This window comes from Balaenoptera acutorostrata, chromosome 2, assembly GCF_949987535.1.
Source record: "Balaenoptera acutorostrata chromosome 2, mBalAcu1.1, whole genome shotgun sequence".
Taxonomy (NCBI): domain Eukaryota; kingdom Metazoa; phylum Chordata; class Mammalia; order Artiodactyla; family Balaenopteridae; genus Balaenoptera; species Balaenoptera acutorostrata.
In genome coordinates, this window is record NC_080065.1 from 162,311,153 (window position 1) to 162,324,291 (window position 13,139).

At 42.2% G+C, this 13,139-nt stretch overlaps 1 long non-coding RNA gene across 4 annotated transcripts in view; it reads right to left on the minus strand.

Moving 5' to 3' along the window:
- LOC130707380 (uncharacterized) overlaps nucleotides 1-5,072 on the minus strand; it is a 227,723-nt gene extending 222,651 nt beyond the window's left edge. For all 4 annotated transcript variants that reach the window (XR_009007270.1, XR_009007268.1, XR_009007269.1 and 1 more), the window contains exon 1: nucleotides 4,831-5,072. This is a non-coding gene — a long non-coding RNA (uncharacterized LOC130707380). The remainder of the gene's footprint in view (nucleotides 1-4,830) is intronic.
- Nucleotides 5,073-13,139: the final 8,067 nt, after the last annotated feature.

Here is a 13,139-nt window from a genome sequence, read left to right on the forward strand (position 1 = left end):
TCCTGGCTCTTCCATCAGCTTCTCACTCAGGTTTTTCACATCAATAGGTGAGCAGTGTTCTCTCTTTCCTCCACTGACTGTTGGCAAACCCAGTTAGAGACCAGCATCAGAGAAGCTCAACCTCTTGTTAAAATAAATAGAATATAGGACAGAAACAGCATCAGTGATTTGGTTTCTTTGACATTTAATGAGAGAACAAAATTATATATTGAAGACAAAAAACAACAGTGCCAGGCACAGACCCAGGACAGGTGCTGTGAAAAAGCCTATCGTGGTGGTGTCTGGGGATTTAAACTCTGGAGAAAAGACTAAACTAAAATAAAGAATAACAAAGTCATTAGTATATACTTCTTGGCAGATTATTAGCTATATGTGGAAGCTTTGATAAAACAGGCTTTTAGCAATGTTTTAAATTTCAGATTTAAGAAAAATCCTCTCCTACTCGCCATTTGTTGAACACTGCCCTTTATTTCCATTGTTATTCATTGCCATGGAGCCCAATTACTCCTTTGTTTTCTTATTCACATTTAGTCCACATTATCACAAATAAAAATCACAAGGATACCATTACCCTTCAACACTTCCCCAATGTATAAATCCTAATTTGCATTAAATCCTTGAAGCAACATACATTGCAGTGAATGAAATGTCCTTCTGTAAAAAGTACTGTAAATAATGAAAGAATTTTCAGCTCAATATATATACACGAATTTACATACAGTTAAACTGACGAAGGTGCTTTTCTACACCCTAGGTATACAATATTCAATATGCTTAGAATAATAGTTATTTGAAAGGAATATAATCTTTGAACATAAAACAGTTTAAGAAAAAAAACTTCTATAAATTCACTTATCTGGTTTGCTATTGACCCACTGATGGAGAAATTTTACGTACCATAATTAATGGGAACATTTAGTTAATGAACGCTGCTGATACTTAGTGTAGTTCTCAAAGGCTGAAAACCTTTCCCAAAAATCAGTATCTGAAACCTATCTCTTTAGGAAAAACAGTCAAAGCTTTAACTGTTTTCAGTCTAGTATAAGAAAGCTTTGAAACAAGTTAACTCTAAGCACTCAAGGAAAACTATTTTTAAAAGGGGGGGGGACAAGAGGAGGACCTTAATTTTCAACAATATCGCCTGAGCAATAACTCTATAAGAGAATGTCTGAGTATCTTTAAAAAGAGAGAAAAAAAGTAATTTAAAATGTTGGAAGTCCACAAACTGAGCATAGCAGTAAAAAGGACTTGAGGGAAAATTTAATGAAAAATAAAAAACTGCAAGCAAATTATTTGATCAAAACACAGACACACACACACACACACATACATGCACACACACTGCAGGCAGTCATTCAGCATTATATGCTAGCTGGCTTTGTATTTTCTTTTAAAATATAATCATAACTTCTTAATGTATAAAACAATAAGGCTCTCAAGGTACTCATGAAAAATTCTTATCAAATTTCACTCTAGAGTTAGTGATACTAGGCATGTTAAATCAGGAATCAACACATGCTATTTTCCATAGCAGGAACTATATAAATTACAAGCTCTTCCATGTTTTTGTTATTAGGTTTGGTACACTTAAAAATAAGCGGTATTCTACATCGAGTGCTCTAACGCAACGGTTTTTATATCTTTCAGAATTTATAATTCATCTCCATGCTCAATCCTTACAAACAAACACAAAAGCACCTGCAATTGCTATTTACTGTCTAGCACAATAAAATTGTATTTGTTCTGTTTTTGAATTCATAGGTTTTGCTTTATGAAGTTTTCAGAACGAAGCAACTTTATTATATTTTCATTGTTACTCATGATTTTAGCTTAAAGATCATTCATTTTAACACAACATCCTGCTATATTCTCATTTGGGTTGTTCTATTTATCTCAAAGGTAGACTTATGTATTACCATTACAAAACAATAACTATTTGCATAATACTTCATGATTTTACATCTATTAAAAACACATCACAGGGAGCCTGAGGATGCATTCAGTAGCTTTTCATTCACCACTTCAGGAACCTTCAGAACTGAACAAGGGGGAGGGTGACATTTTGCTAAAGGCAGAAGAAATGAATATAAATAAGAAACTCTGAAGTTTTAAAAATAGAAAAGAAAATTTTAAAAATGCAAACAAAAATATGATCATATGCATAAACAAGATAATTTCAATTTTTAAAACTCCATGTTCTCTATACAGAGCAAGGTGTTTGGAGATTTATGTATCTTCTATTATGATACCCATTGAAATTATCTAAAACTGTGCTACAAAAATAAAGAAAATTACCATCTTCTTGCTAGATTTTATAAATATCATATTAAAATTGTGCCTATTTACATAATTCAGCTTTTCCTCAGCCTTGTGAAACAATCTGAGTATCATTTCTTTATTATTCTAGACTTCACCCTATAAATGTGCATATTAAGAATGTTTCAGAGGGAGATAATAATGATCTAACATGTTCAGAAATTACACTGTCTCATAACTTGTTTTTGGTAAAGCAACTACAAAGAAAATTGTTTACATCTTCTGTATTCTCTTCCATAACCACCAGTCCAGATAAAAAAAATACCGAATGCTGTTATGTCACCTCTAGTCCAAATGCTCATAGCACTTGAAGCTTTTTGTAAGCAATATGCTTCTATACTAAACACATATCCCTGAGCCACCACCTACCTAATTTAACAGTTTTAAATGTAGTTTCAAATGCAGCGTAATACCATCTTAAACACACACACACACGGAGTGTGCAGAAAGGGAAGGAGGTGGAGAGCCAGAAATGGAGCACGTTGTTGTTTTTCATTCATGCAGTATAGTGACGTCAGTGTCTGCAGCAGCAGCAGCGGCAGGAGCCTTGACCTGTGGAGGCTACAATCCACTGAAGTCAGAACCTTGCAGAATTCAAAAGAAACTGAGTAGATAATTGTTTGAAAAATTGTTCAACTGTTCATAGCATGAATTTTAAATAGATAAGTAAAAAGAATAGATTAGTTGTATCGTTTTAACTTAGGTAGAGAGGAGCAAGGTGGGATGTGGAGAAGTAACAGAAAGGTAATATCATCAGGGAACCGGGGGCAGAAGAGCCTACATTCAAAATCATTTCAATGGAAGAAACTGACAAAACCACCTGGTGTTAAAAACAGCAGAAAGGCCTCTTCTATTCCCAATACAAGTTCTCTGATGCAAATCTGTCTCCTGAACAACCAGATTCAGAGAAGTGTTTTCCTCATGATTGCGTTAAAATTGCATTCAACTCAGATGTGACATACTACAACAAAGAGGACAGTTTAAGCCTGGTCACAAATTTCATTAAAACTACTTGATGATGGACCTTGTAATTCCTAAGCAATTAAGACTTCTGAAGGATGCAGAAAAACAAGTTGTACTACAATCTGTTGTAAGATGTGTTTATCAACAAAGGGGAGGAGGTACTAGATGAGCAATATATTGTTGCAGCAATTGCTGAAACTACTCACTATGCCCGCAAACCTTCTGAACACAGTCTTTCTGCAGTGCTTATATTATGGCTCTTACATTAGTCCCTAAAAGAAAATCCCAAAACTCAATCTATGTACTGTTGAAACTAAATCACTCAAAAATTTATGTAACTGCTGCCTTCTTTTCATTCTGTTACCTCTCATTTCATACAGTTCTAGAAAATGTGCAAAGGAGTTGCATATGGCATTAATCTGTTAGAAAACGGTGGCCTTTTCTATAAAATACAGCCAAAGATGTGTGTTCAGTTGTGGTCATTATTAGGGCGATCACGTTGTTTTCATTCATTCATTCAGGATTTGCTGGAGGATGTCAGTTTCTGCAGCGGGCTGGACCTGGGGGAGGAGTGGGGGAGCAAATGCCTTCCGGTGCATTATGATTACAGGATGCATTTCTCGGTGCTCCTGGACACATACCACTGCACTACATCCTACCCTGCCTCACCACCAAGTGGTCTAAAAACAAGGGCCTTAGCAACATGCTAATTACACGTCAGAAATATTAAAACAAAACACCAAAACTGCAATCTATCTTAACACAGTCACGTTCTCCAAGTCTAAGACCTTCATCAAGAAAACTCCATTAATAAAATTACACATACCACATAAACATTGCACAGGCTCCACAGTGATTCCCTTCCAAGCAGAGATTTTCCCCCTCGGTATGATCGGTTCTCTGCACAACGCAGCAGCAGCATCTGTAGCCCTAGCGTGGCATCTAATAACATGAGCTACTCCTCCCTCCCTTAGGAGCTTTACATCCCTGTTTTGGCTAAACTTCCTTTTCTCCCCCAGGACTAAACTAGATTATTCACCGTGTCCCTAAACATAAACCAAACCACACCAAAACACAAAACATTAAGGGAAGCCGACAGCATCCACCAGCTCACCATTACCTTTGACACCTAAGAAAAACGAAACTTGAGATCCTTTAACAGCTCAACTGAACTGTTAAGTGTACTTAAAAATAGAAGGGAAAAAGGGAGCACACTCCACAAATAGGTCCTTAGAAATTTACCATGAAAGTCTTGAGTTGGGCATAAACTGTTTCCAGTGCAGTACCGCCCTGATGCATATGACTATATAAAGTAGAGAAAAGAGGGAGCCCCCCCCCAAAAAAAGCCCAACCAAACACTATACACTTCAATTGCACATCCAAAACTGTCCCCTCTACACACCCAACAGGATATCCTTACATCATAACTGGTGCCTCCACCTCCCCACCCCCAAAAAAGAAAACAAAAATTATCCCGGTAGGCACAGACACTTTATAGGAACTTTGTAGGAAAGCACAAAGAGTCTGTAGAGATTACAACCACCACCTTACCTGTTGCCGGAGAGTTTGTGTGCGTGTTGTTTTTAAGTGTTTCGCCCAGCTCCTCCTTCCCCCACTACAAACAGCAAACACATGAGTGAGCTAATCAGCTCTTAAACTGAAAAACCTTTCGATCCAGGCGAGTGATGGAAGATAAAAGCTGAGGGGCGGCAGGAGGGTCAAATAAAAGTTGCTCCGCAGTTCGCTCATCCAAGCCCCGCAGCGACCGCAGGGGGGTGAGGTTCCCAAAGCCACTTTCATACCTTCGATAATGCACTAGCAAAGAGAAGCCCGGAGAGGCTGAAGTTTCCACGGAGGGCACCGTCGGGGAGACGCAGCCCGGGAGGACGCAAGGGTTGGGCTCGCTACCTCTGCACACGGGCGAGCCGGGGCTCCGGCGCTCAGGTGAGTTGCTCCTCCGGTGGCTCTCTGGGGACCGTCTCGGGTGGCCCTTGGCCCGCGGCGCCTGCTCGGTCGGGGCCGCGGTCGGCGGCGGCGTCGGGCTGGGCAGACTGGGGCCGCGAGCCGCGCCGGGCCCCGGGAGTGTGCCCAGCGAGGCGGCGGCGGCGGGCGGGCGCGTGGGACTGTGTTGGCTGCCCCGCAGGAGCTGGTAGGGCACCGTGGCGCGGATGGGCTGCAGCAGCCGGCCGGCTCCCGCAACCGGGGCGCAGTTCACGCCGCCGCCGCCGCCGCCGCCTCTGCCACTGCGGCCGCCGCTGCCACCGCCGCCCGCACCGTTCCCGCTCCCGGCGGCAGCAGTGGCGGGCGGGGAACCCGCGGCGCTGCGCCGCATCCTCTGCGGCGGGGGATGAGGAGTCTGAGAGGAACTGGAAGAGGAGGAGGCAGTGCACATGGTGGCTCCGCGGGCCCTGGACGATGCCGGCCAACACCGAGGCGCGGAGCGCGAGGCGCGCGAGCGTGTGGGAGCCGGCGCGCTAGTGCGTGCGAGCGTGTAAGGGGGAGGGGCGGGGGGATCGTGGAGGGGGAGGAGTCTCTCGGCTCCCCCTGCGCAACGCGCACCCCCGCCGCCTCAGCGAGGGGGGGAGGGGAAGGCTGCGAAAACTAACGTCCAACGGCCCCAACCACCCGACCGGGCTCGGGGTGGCGGTTACGGCCGGGGCCTCGAGGAGCCGGGAGCCGCCGCCGCCGCCGCCGCCCCGGGCCTCGCGATGACACGGGAAAGGGGCAGCCGCCGGCATCACGCAGACTCGCGGGGCTGCACGCGCAGGAGAGCCCGGCAGCTGCAGGGAGGGCCGGGATCCCTGCTTCTGGGGACCTGGTAGGGGGAAAGGGCCTCGAGGTGCCTGGCTGAACGCGGAGCCGAGCCACCGCCTCCTCTGCCCGCTCCTCACTCCATAAGGCACCTAACCCCGCAACCCGTACCCCGCCCCCTGCACCGCCTCCCGGCGCTCGGGGCGGGCAGATGACGCAACGAGAATTCCCATTGTCTCCGTCACTCTCCACCAGAACGCGAGTGATTGGTTTCCGGGTAGGAGTGAGAGGAGCATCTGCCAACGAAAGTGGGCGTCCTACTTTGGAGGCGGGATACGAAGGAGCGAAGGCGGAGAAAGGGGCTGTGCGTTCAAGGAGGGGCGTGAGAGTTGACAGGCTTTGAGGTGAGAGGGGGACCGTGATTGGGCTGCCCTGGGACAGTGGGTCCGTGTGTGTCCTGCGCGTACCCCAACACCCACAGACGCGCACGCCCAGGGAAGCAGGCTGTGAGGGCTCCACCCTCCAGGGCCGTTTGTACCACTTGAGACAGAGGATACGTCAGGCAAACTTGACTTTCCAAGTACACCTGTTCTGGTGGTGGGATGTTTGAGAAGAATCCATCCCTTCCCCACTAATTTTAGGAATCTGAGTTTCTGTGTTGAGTAGACTAATTAAAAGAATGTAAGGCCATCAGAAGCAATGTCTGGGGGTTGGATTGAACACTGGGTGGATACTTTTACAGTTATCCTATGGAGTGAAAAGAGATCATCAAATCTTCTGTTCCAAGACAATAACTCTGAATTGCAGGGGTCAACAAGGAATTGTACATCATTGCACCGTCAGTTAAATGGAGGCGTAATGGAGGGCACGCCCTGTTGTCTTTTCCCAGAAGCAGATGGCCTCTTGGGAGAAATAATACCAGACTTGATGTAACAATCCACGGGGGTAAATTTAGTTTTTATTCTGCAGTGGAACTGAAGAGAAACTAAGATTTTGGATGACTGTCAGGAGCCGAAGTTTACCCCACAGTAAACCAAGGTTTGAAACATTAAGCAGGAACAATTGATTGAAGGGTCCACATCAGATACCCTCCATTCGTTTCCATGAGAGAAAAAAGAAGTGGGAGATCAGATTGGTCTACTCTTGGTGTCTGCCCACACTGACAAGCTTCCTCTGATTTCAGGCACTAAATGCAGGGGTCAGTTTCACTTAGAGGAGCCATCCCTCTCAGCTTCATTGTGCCCTCAGAACAGAAAGCATACTAGGTTCTGTAAAAAGTGGATGAAACCACTTTTTCTGTAAAATGCAAGAATTGCACCCATGAATACTAGTGACAGTTCCTCACTTTATCACATAGTAGAATAACAGCTAACATTTACTGAGCATTTCATGTGTCAGCCACTGTTGTAAGAATGTTTTATGTGTTAATTCCTTCAATCCTCCTATAATCCACAAGGTACGATACTACTATTATCCCCATTGTGTTCACATGTATTTGCTTTCCAGAATAACATATATTAAATATAAATGCAGTAAAAACTTTACTCTTTTAAATTTAGTATAATTGACCTATTGTGTTATTTTTTCCATCTGAAATGAAAGATTTCCTCATTCATTAGGAAATTGCCTTCCTTCATGGGGAAAAAGAATGATAAATGGCTTCTTTCTGATGAGTTTTTCAGAATATCAAGAACAAAAATTGACGGATTAAAATATGTGAAGTGTTTAAAAATGCTGGTAAATTGCCAAGTTGTCGATTTGATTAGAGCATGGTTTCATAATAGAAATGTTATCTCTGGCCACTCCTAAATAAAAGTATGTAACGACCCCAACACTTTAGATTACAGTAATTCTAAATTTATACCAAGCCACAGTCCTAATGATCAATACCTGATTTGGATCTAAAACAACCTACCTAGCCATGTGTTAAAGTCTTTCTGTGTTTGTTCAAAACTGCCAACGCCAACTTAAATCAGACAACCAAAACAAATCTAAATGACGCACACAGAGAACTAGTATGATCTTAAAATACTATTTTCAGTTGCTCATAAGTCACCATGACCTATTTGGAGGTTCAATCACCTTCTCTTTACTAAATATATCTTGGTTGCCTCTTAAACCTTTGTTCTCATGAAATAAATACTGATCTTTATGTGTAAGGAATTCAGTCTCCAAACAAATCAAAGGTGGGCTAAAATCAACTAAACCCAGTATCGGCTTTCCAATGTCCATTTGTTGAGTTCTTAACAGTATTTTATTCTTAGTGAGTTTGGGAGTGGGCTCCAAGGGTATGAAAAGAAGCTTTAGGAAAACATACCCCTCAGTAAATTGGGACCCCCCTTAGAAGGAAGTGTGGATTGCTGGGCGAGAAGAGCATACCCGACTGTGCTAGCTATGGGATGGCTAGGTCCCGTGCAGATTATCTCTATTTGTTGAATACAAGTGTAACATAATCCCTGGAAATTCTATATATGTTAATGTTGGTAATGACCTCTTTACTATGTTGACCTACCTAGAAGAAGACAACACTGAAAGCGCAATTTGGTGGCATGGGAAATACCTTTGTTCTCAGTAACCCGTGTCTTGGCTGTTTGTGGAACAAGATTCCACCGTTAGCTAATCTGAAGTAGAACGATTACACTTACTTCTTGGTTCATGTATGGTAATGGACTATACTTTAGGTTGCATTAAAACTTGGAATCATTGGCTACCTCTGATTAATATGTAGCCCCATGTGAAGAGAGAATGAGATAACTAACGGGCCTACAGAGCTACCAAAACCTGCCTCTTCTAGTTTCATCCAGGTTTGCCAGGGGATGCATCCAAGCCCCAACCAAATCTAAGAGGCAGTCCAGGCTGTCAGTATCAGAAATGAGGTCACGGCTGAGAGAGAACACTAAACAGATCTGCACTGATGTTCATCTTCAGCTCATTAAACTCTCTTGTAGGTGGATTCTTTAGAGCAGCAACAAAAAGAGCCTTGCCTGAATTTTTGTCCCTGGCAGATGCTTACAGTAAAACTCCTTACTGCTTGTGACAGGCTACGTGCACCTTTGCACTAGGTGTTTCCTCTGCCTGAGCAGTTCCTACCCCAGTTACCCACATGGCTTGCTCCCTCATTTCCTCCAGGTCTTCACTCAGATGTCATCACCTTCACAATGAAAGCTTTTCTGAAAACTCTTTTTTAAAATTGCAAGCACCCCCTAGATGTTCCCTACTCTCTTCCTTTTTTTTCCCCCAGAGCACACATCACCACCTACCTATTGTATATTTTAATTATTTTTTGTTCTGTCCGTGTAGAATGTAAGAGCCATGAAGGCAAGACTTTTTATCTGTTTTATTACTGCTGACTCTCCACAATAGTGCTTGGTACCTGGTAGACAATATTTGCTCAATGTTGTTGAAAAGAGTAGCAAATTTTAACCAGTGCTTGTCCCATGAACTAAACTGTGCCTTTCATCAGAAAAAAAAAAAAAAAAAAAGGATAATAAGAAGTATATCGCTGTTGCAAAGACATAGCCACAGAGTAGAAAAATGTTCCATGTGGCTTTTTAAACTAAACAGATATTCGCACTGGGGCCAGCATTCAAAAGGGAAGCATATCTTGTATTATGATCCTTATACAGGCAAAGTGAAAAATACTAGTCCTAAGAGGGGTGGGATAAGGAGGGCGGGAGGGAGGGTGACGCGAGAGGGAGGAGATATGGGAACATATGTATCTGTATAACTGATTCACTTTGTTATAAAGCAGAAACTAACACCATTGTAAAGCAATTAGACTCCAATAAAGATGTTTAAAAAAAAATACTAGTCCTAGTGGCTCTTGGAGGCTCATCAGATGTTGAAAATGGAAACTGAAATTGGTAATGGAGAAAAGGCAGTTGAAATTTGCAGGAAAAAAAAAATAACCAACTGAAACTGACAGAGAAGGACAGTTGAGGAGGATCCCTTACAGAGTGACATCTGCTGTTATGTAGTTAGTTCTCTCTCTGTGTTAGGAGCAATTCTCAAGAGGCCTGTGTAAGGAAACTGAAAAATATATATATTTAATTAAGTAGAAAGGAACATTTCATGTAAATAATAAATATTTTACTTTGTTTCTTTCCCCCCCAGCTTTATTGAGATGTAATCGACATAAAAGATTGTGTAAGTTGAAGGCGTGTAATGTAATGATTTGATATGGGTATTTAGTGCAAAATGATTAACACGATAAGGTTACTTAACACATCCATCACCTCACATAGTTATAAACCATTTTTATGATGAGAACTTTTAAATTCTATTCTCTTAGTAGCTTTTAAATATACAATATACTGTCGTTAACAATAGTCACCATGCTGTACATTACGTCCCTGAACTTATTCATCTTATAACTTGAAGTTCGTACCATTGACCACCCTCACCCATTTCTCCCACTCCCCAGCCCCTGCTCCTATTCTCTGTTCATATGAGTTTGGATTTTTTTCGATTCCACATGTAAGTGAGATCATATAGTATTTGTCTTTCTCCATCTGACTTACTTCACGTATCATAATGCCCTCAAGGTTCATCCATGTCATCACAAATGGCAGGATTTCCTTCTTTTTATGGCTGAATAATATTCCATTGTGTATATATACCACAATTTTTTTCCATTCATCCATCAGTGGACACTTGGGTTATTTTCATATCTTGGCTGTTGTAAATAGTGCTGCAATGAACATGGGAATGCACATATCTCTTTGAGATATTGATTTCCTTTCCTTCAGATATATACCCAGAAGTGGGATTGCTGGATCATATGGTAGTTCTATTTTTAAGTTTTTGAGGAACCTCCATAATGTTCTACATAGTGGCTGCACGAGTTTACAATCCCGTCAACAGTGTACAAGGGTTCCCATGTCTCTATATCCTCACCAGTACTTATTATTGCTTAACTTGTTGATAATAGCCATTCTAACAAGTGTGAGGTGGTATCTCATTTCGGTTTTAATTTGTATTTCTCTGATGATTAGTGATGTTGAGCACCTTTTCATATACCTGTTGACCGTTTGAATATCTTCTTTGGAAAAAATGTCTACTCAGATCCTTTGCCCATTTTTAATGGGATTGTTTTGGTTTTTTGCTATTGCATGAGTTGCTTATATATTTTGGATATGAACCCCTTATCAAATATGTTGTTTGCAAATATTTCTCCCATTCTGTGGGTGGTCTTTTCGTTTTTGTTGATTGTTTCTTTTGCTGTGCAGAAGGCTTTTTAGTTTGATGTAGTTTCACTTGTTGATTTTTGCTTTTGTTGTGATGCTTTGGGTGTCAGAACCATAAAATCCTTGATAAGACTAATGTCAAGGAGCTTTTCCCTATGCTTTTTTTTTTTTTTTTTAAAGATTTAACTTTATTTATTTTTGGCTGGGATGGGTCTTCGTTGCTGTGCACAGGCTTTCTCTAGCTGTGGCGAGCAGGGGCTATTCCTCATTGCGGTGCACGGGCTCCTCCTTGTGGTGGCTCCTCTTGTTGAGGAGCACAGGCTCTAGGCGTGTGGGCTTCAGTAGTTGCGGCGCGTGGGCTCAGTAGTTGTGGCACACAGGCTCTAGAGCACAGGCTCAGTAGTTGTGTTGCACGGGCTTAGTTGCTCCGCGGCACGTGGGATCTTCCCGGACCAGGAATTGAACCCGTGTCCCCTGCATGGACAGGCAGATTCTTATCCACTGCGCCGCCAGGGAAGTCCCTATGCTTTGTTTTTAAAAGAAGTTCAGAAGAGGCAAGAGAAAGAGGGGGTATCTTGTTTTTTAAGTGATAAATATCAAAAGAGTATGCATGCAATTATTCCTGCCTGGATAGAAAATAGTGATGAGGACCACCAATTGTTCAGCTTTCATCTCCACAGCAGTTCCTATCGCCAACTATGATGCCAGGGGCACATCCCCTAGGCTGATGCATAAGTAGAGTTTTATCATTTAACTAAAAGACTGTATTGAACAAAGCCAACACATTCCGAGGCTAAATCAAGATTTGGGGGCCAGAAACCTGCAAATATTCTCTCTTTGCTGTGACATTTCATTTGTTTTAGTTTCAAACATGGTGTCAACAGTACATGAGAGCAGTAGTGGTCCTATGAAGAGACTGTGCTTGATTATCATAATACTATTTTTTTTAAGTGAGAGTTTGGAGTGATTAAAATGTGTCGATTAATTTCCTCCTCTGTGACTGAATTTTACTTTTTACCATATAAGTGTGTTGAGTGACTGCTGTTAAGGTGCAATCAACTCATCAGCAGCGCTTGACTAGAGAAGTTATTAAAATTATTTTAAACTTTTTATAGCACAGTGTCCTACCAAGCATCCTATTGAGAAGGTTTCCAGTGTCCTACCAAGCATCCTATTGAAAAGGTTCATATTAATATATTTAATAGGCCTACATGAGCATTTAATAGCAATAATACTAGCATCAGGCCTTAGTAACTCCTCATCAAGTCACTTATTAAATGCCTTCAAAGTGCGACGCTCTTGTATACTCTGTAAGAGATCCTTGTTTTCATACTTTGGTAAATTGTAGTCTCTCAGAGGTAAAAAGGTAATTTCTACAGATAAAGGTAGAAACCATGTCTAAACACAGGTCTTCCATAAGAGAGATGCAAATAAAGCCAATGGAAGCAATGGGAGGGAAAGATCACTTTTGAGGAAAGGCTTCAGGGAAGAAGAGTATGAGGAAATCTTGTCACTAGGGATACACAGGCTGTGTTAGGAGATGATCGAGCAGTGTGCCTCGACTGATGGTAAATGGAAGATAAGTCTTGGTCTGTTGATGACATGTCATGGAGGTTGCCAGGCAAGGCTTGCCCTTTATCGAGTATGCAGGGAGGAGCTGTTGAAGATTCTTGAGCGGGTGGGGAGAACATGAATGGAGCTGGGCTTTTTGAATATTCATGCAAGAATAGTTTACAACCTGGATGGAGACTGTAAACTGGAAGATGATTTAGTAGACTTTGAGAATAGTCCATGGAGTTTAGGTAATGAGAGTTAGGAGAATGATAGGGGACATGGAGGGGAGGAAAAGATGCAGGTGATACTCCTTCTTAGCTGATGGACCTTGAAAGTAGGACGTCAGACAGCTCTGAAGCTTCAGGCTTG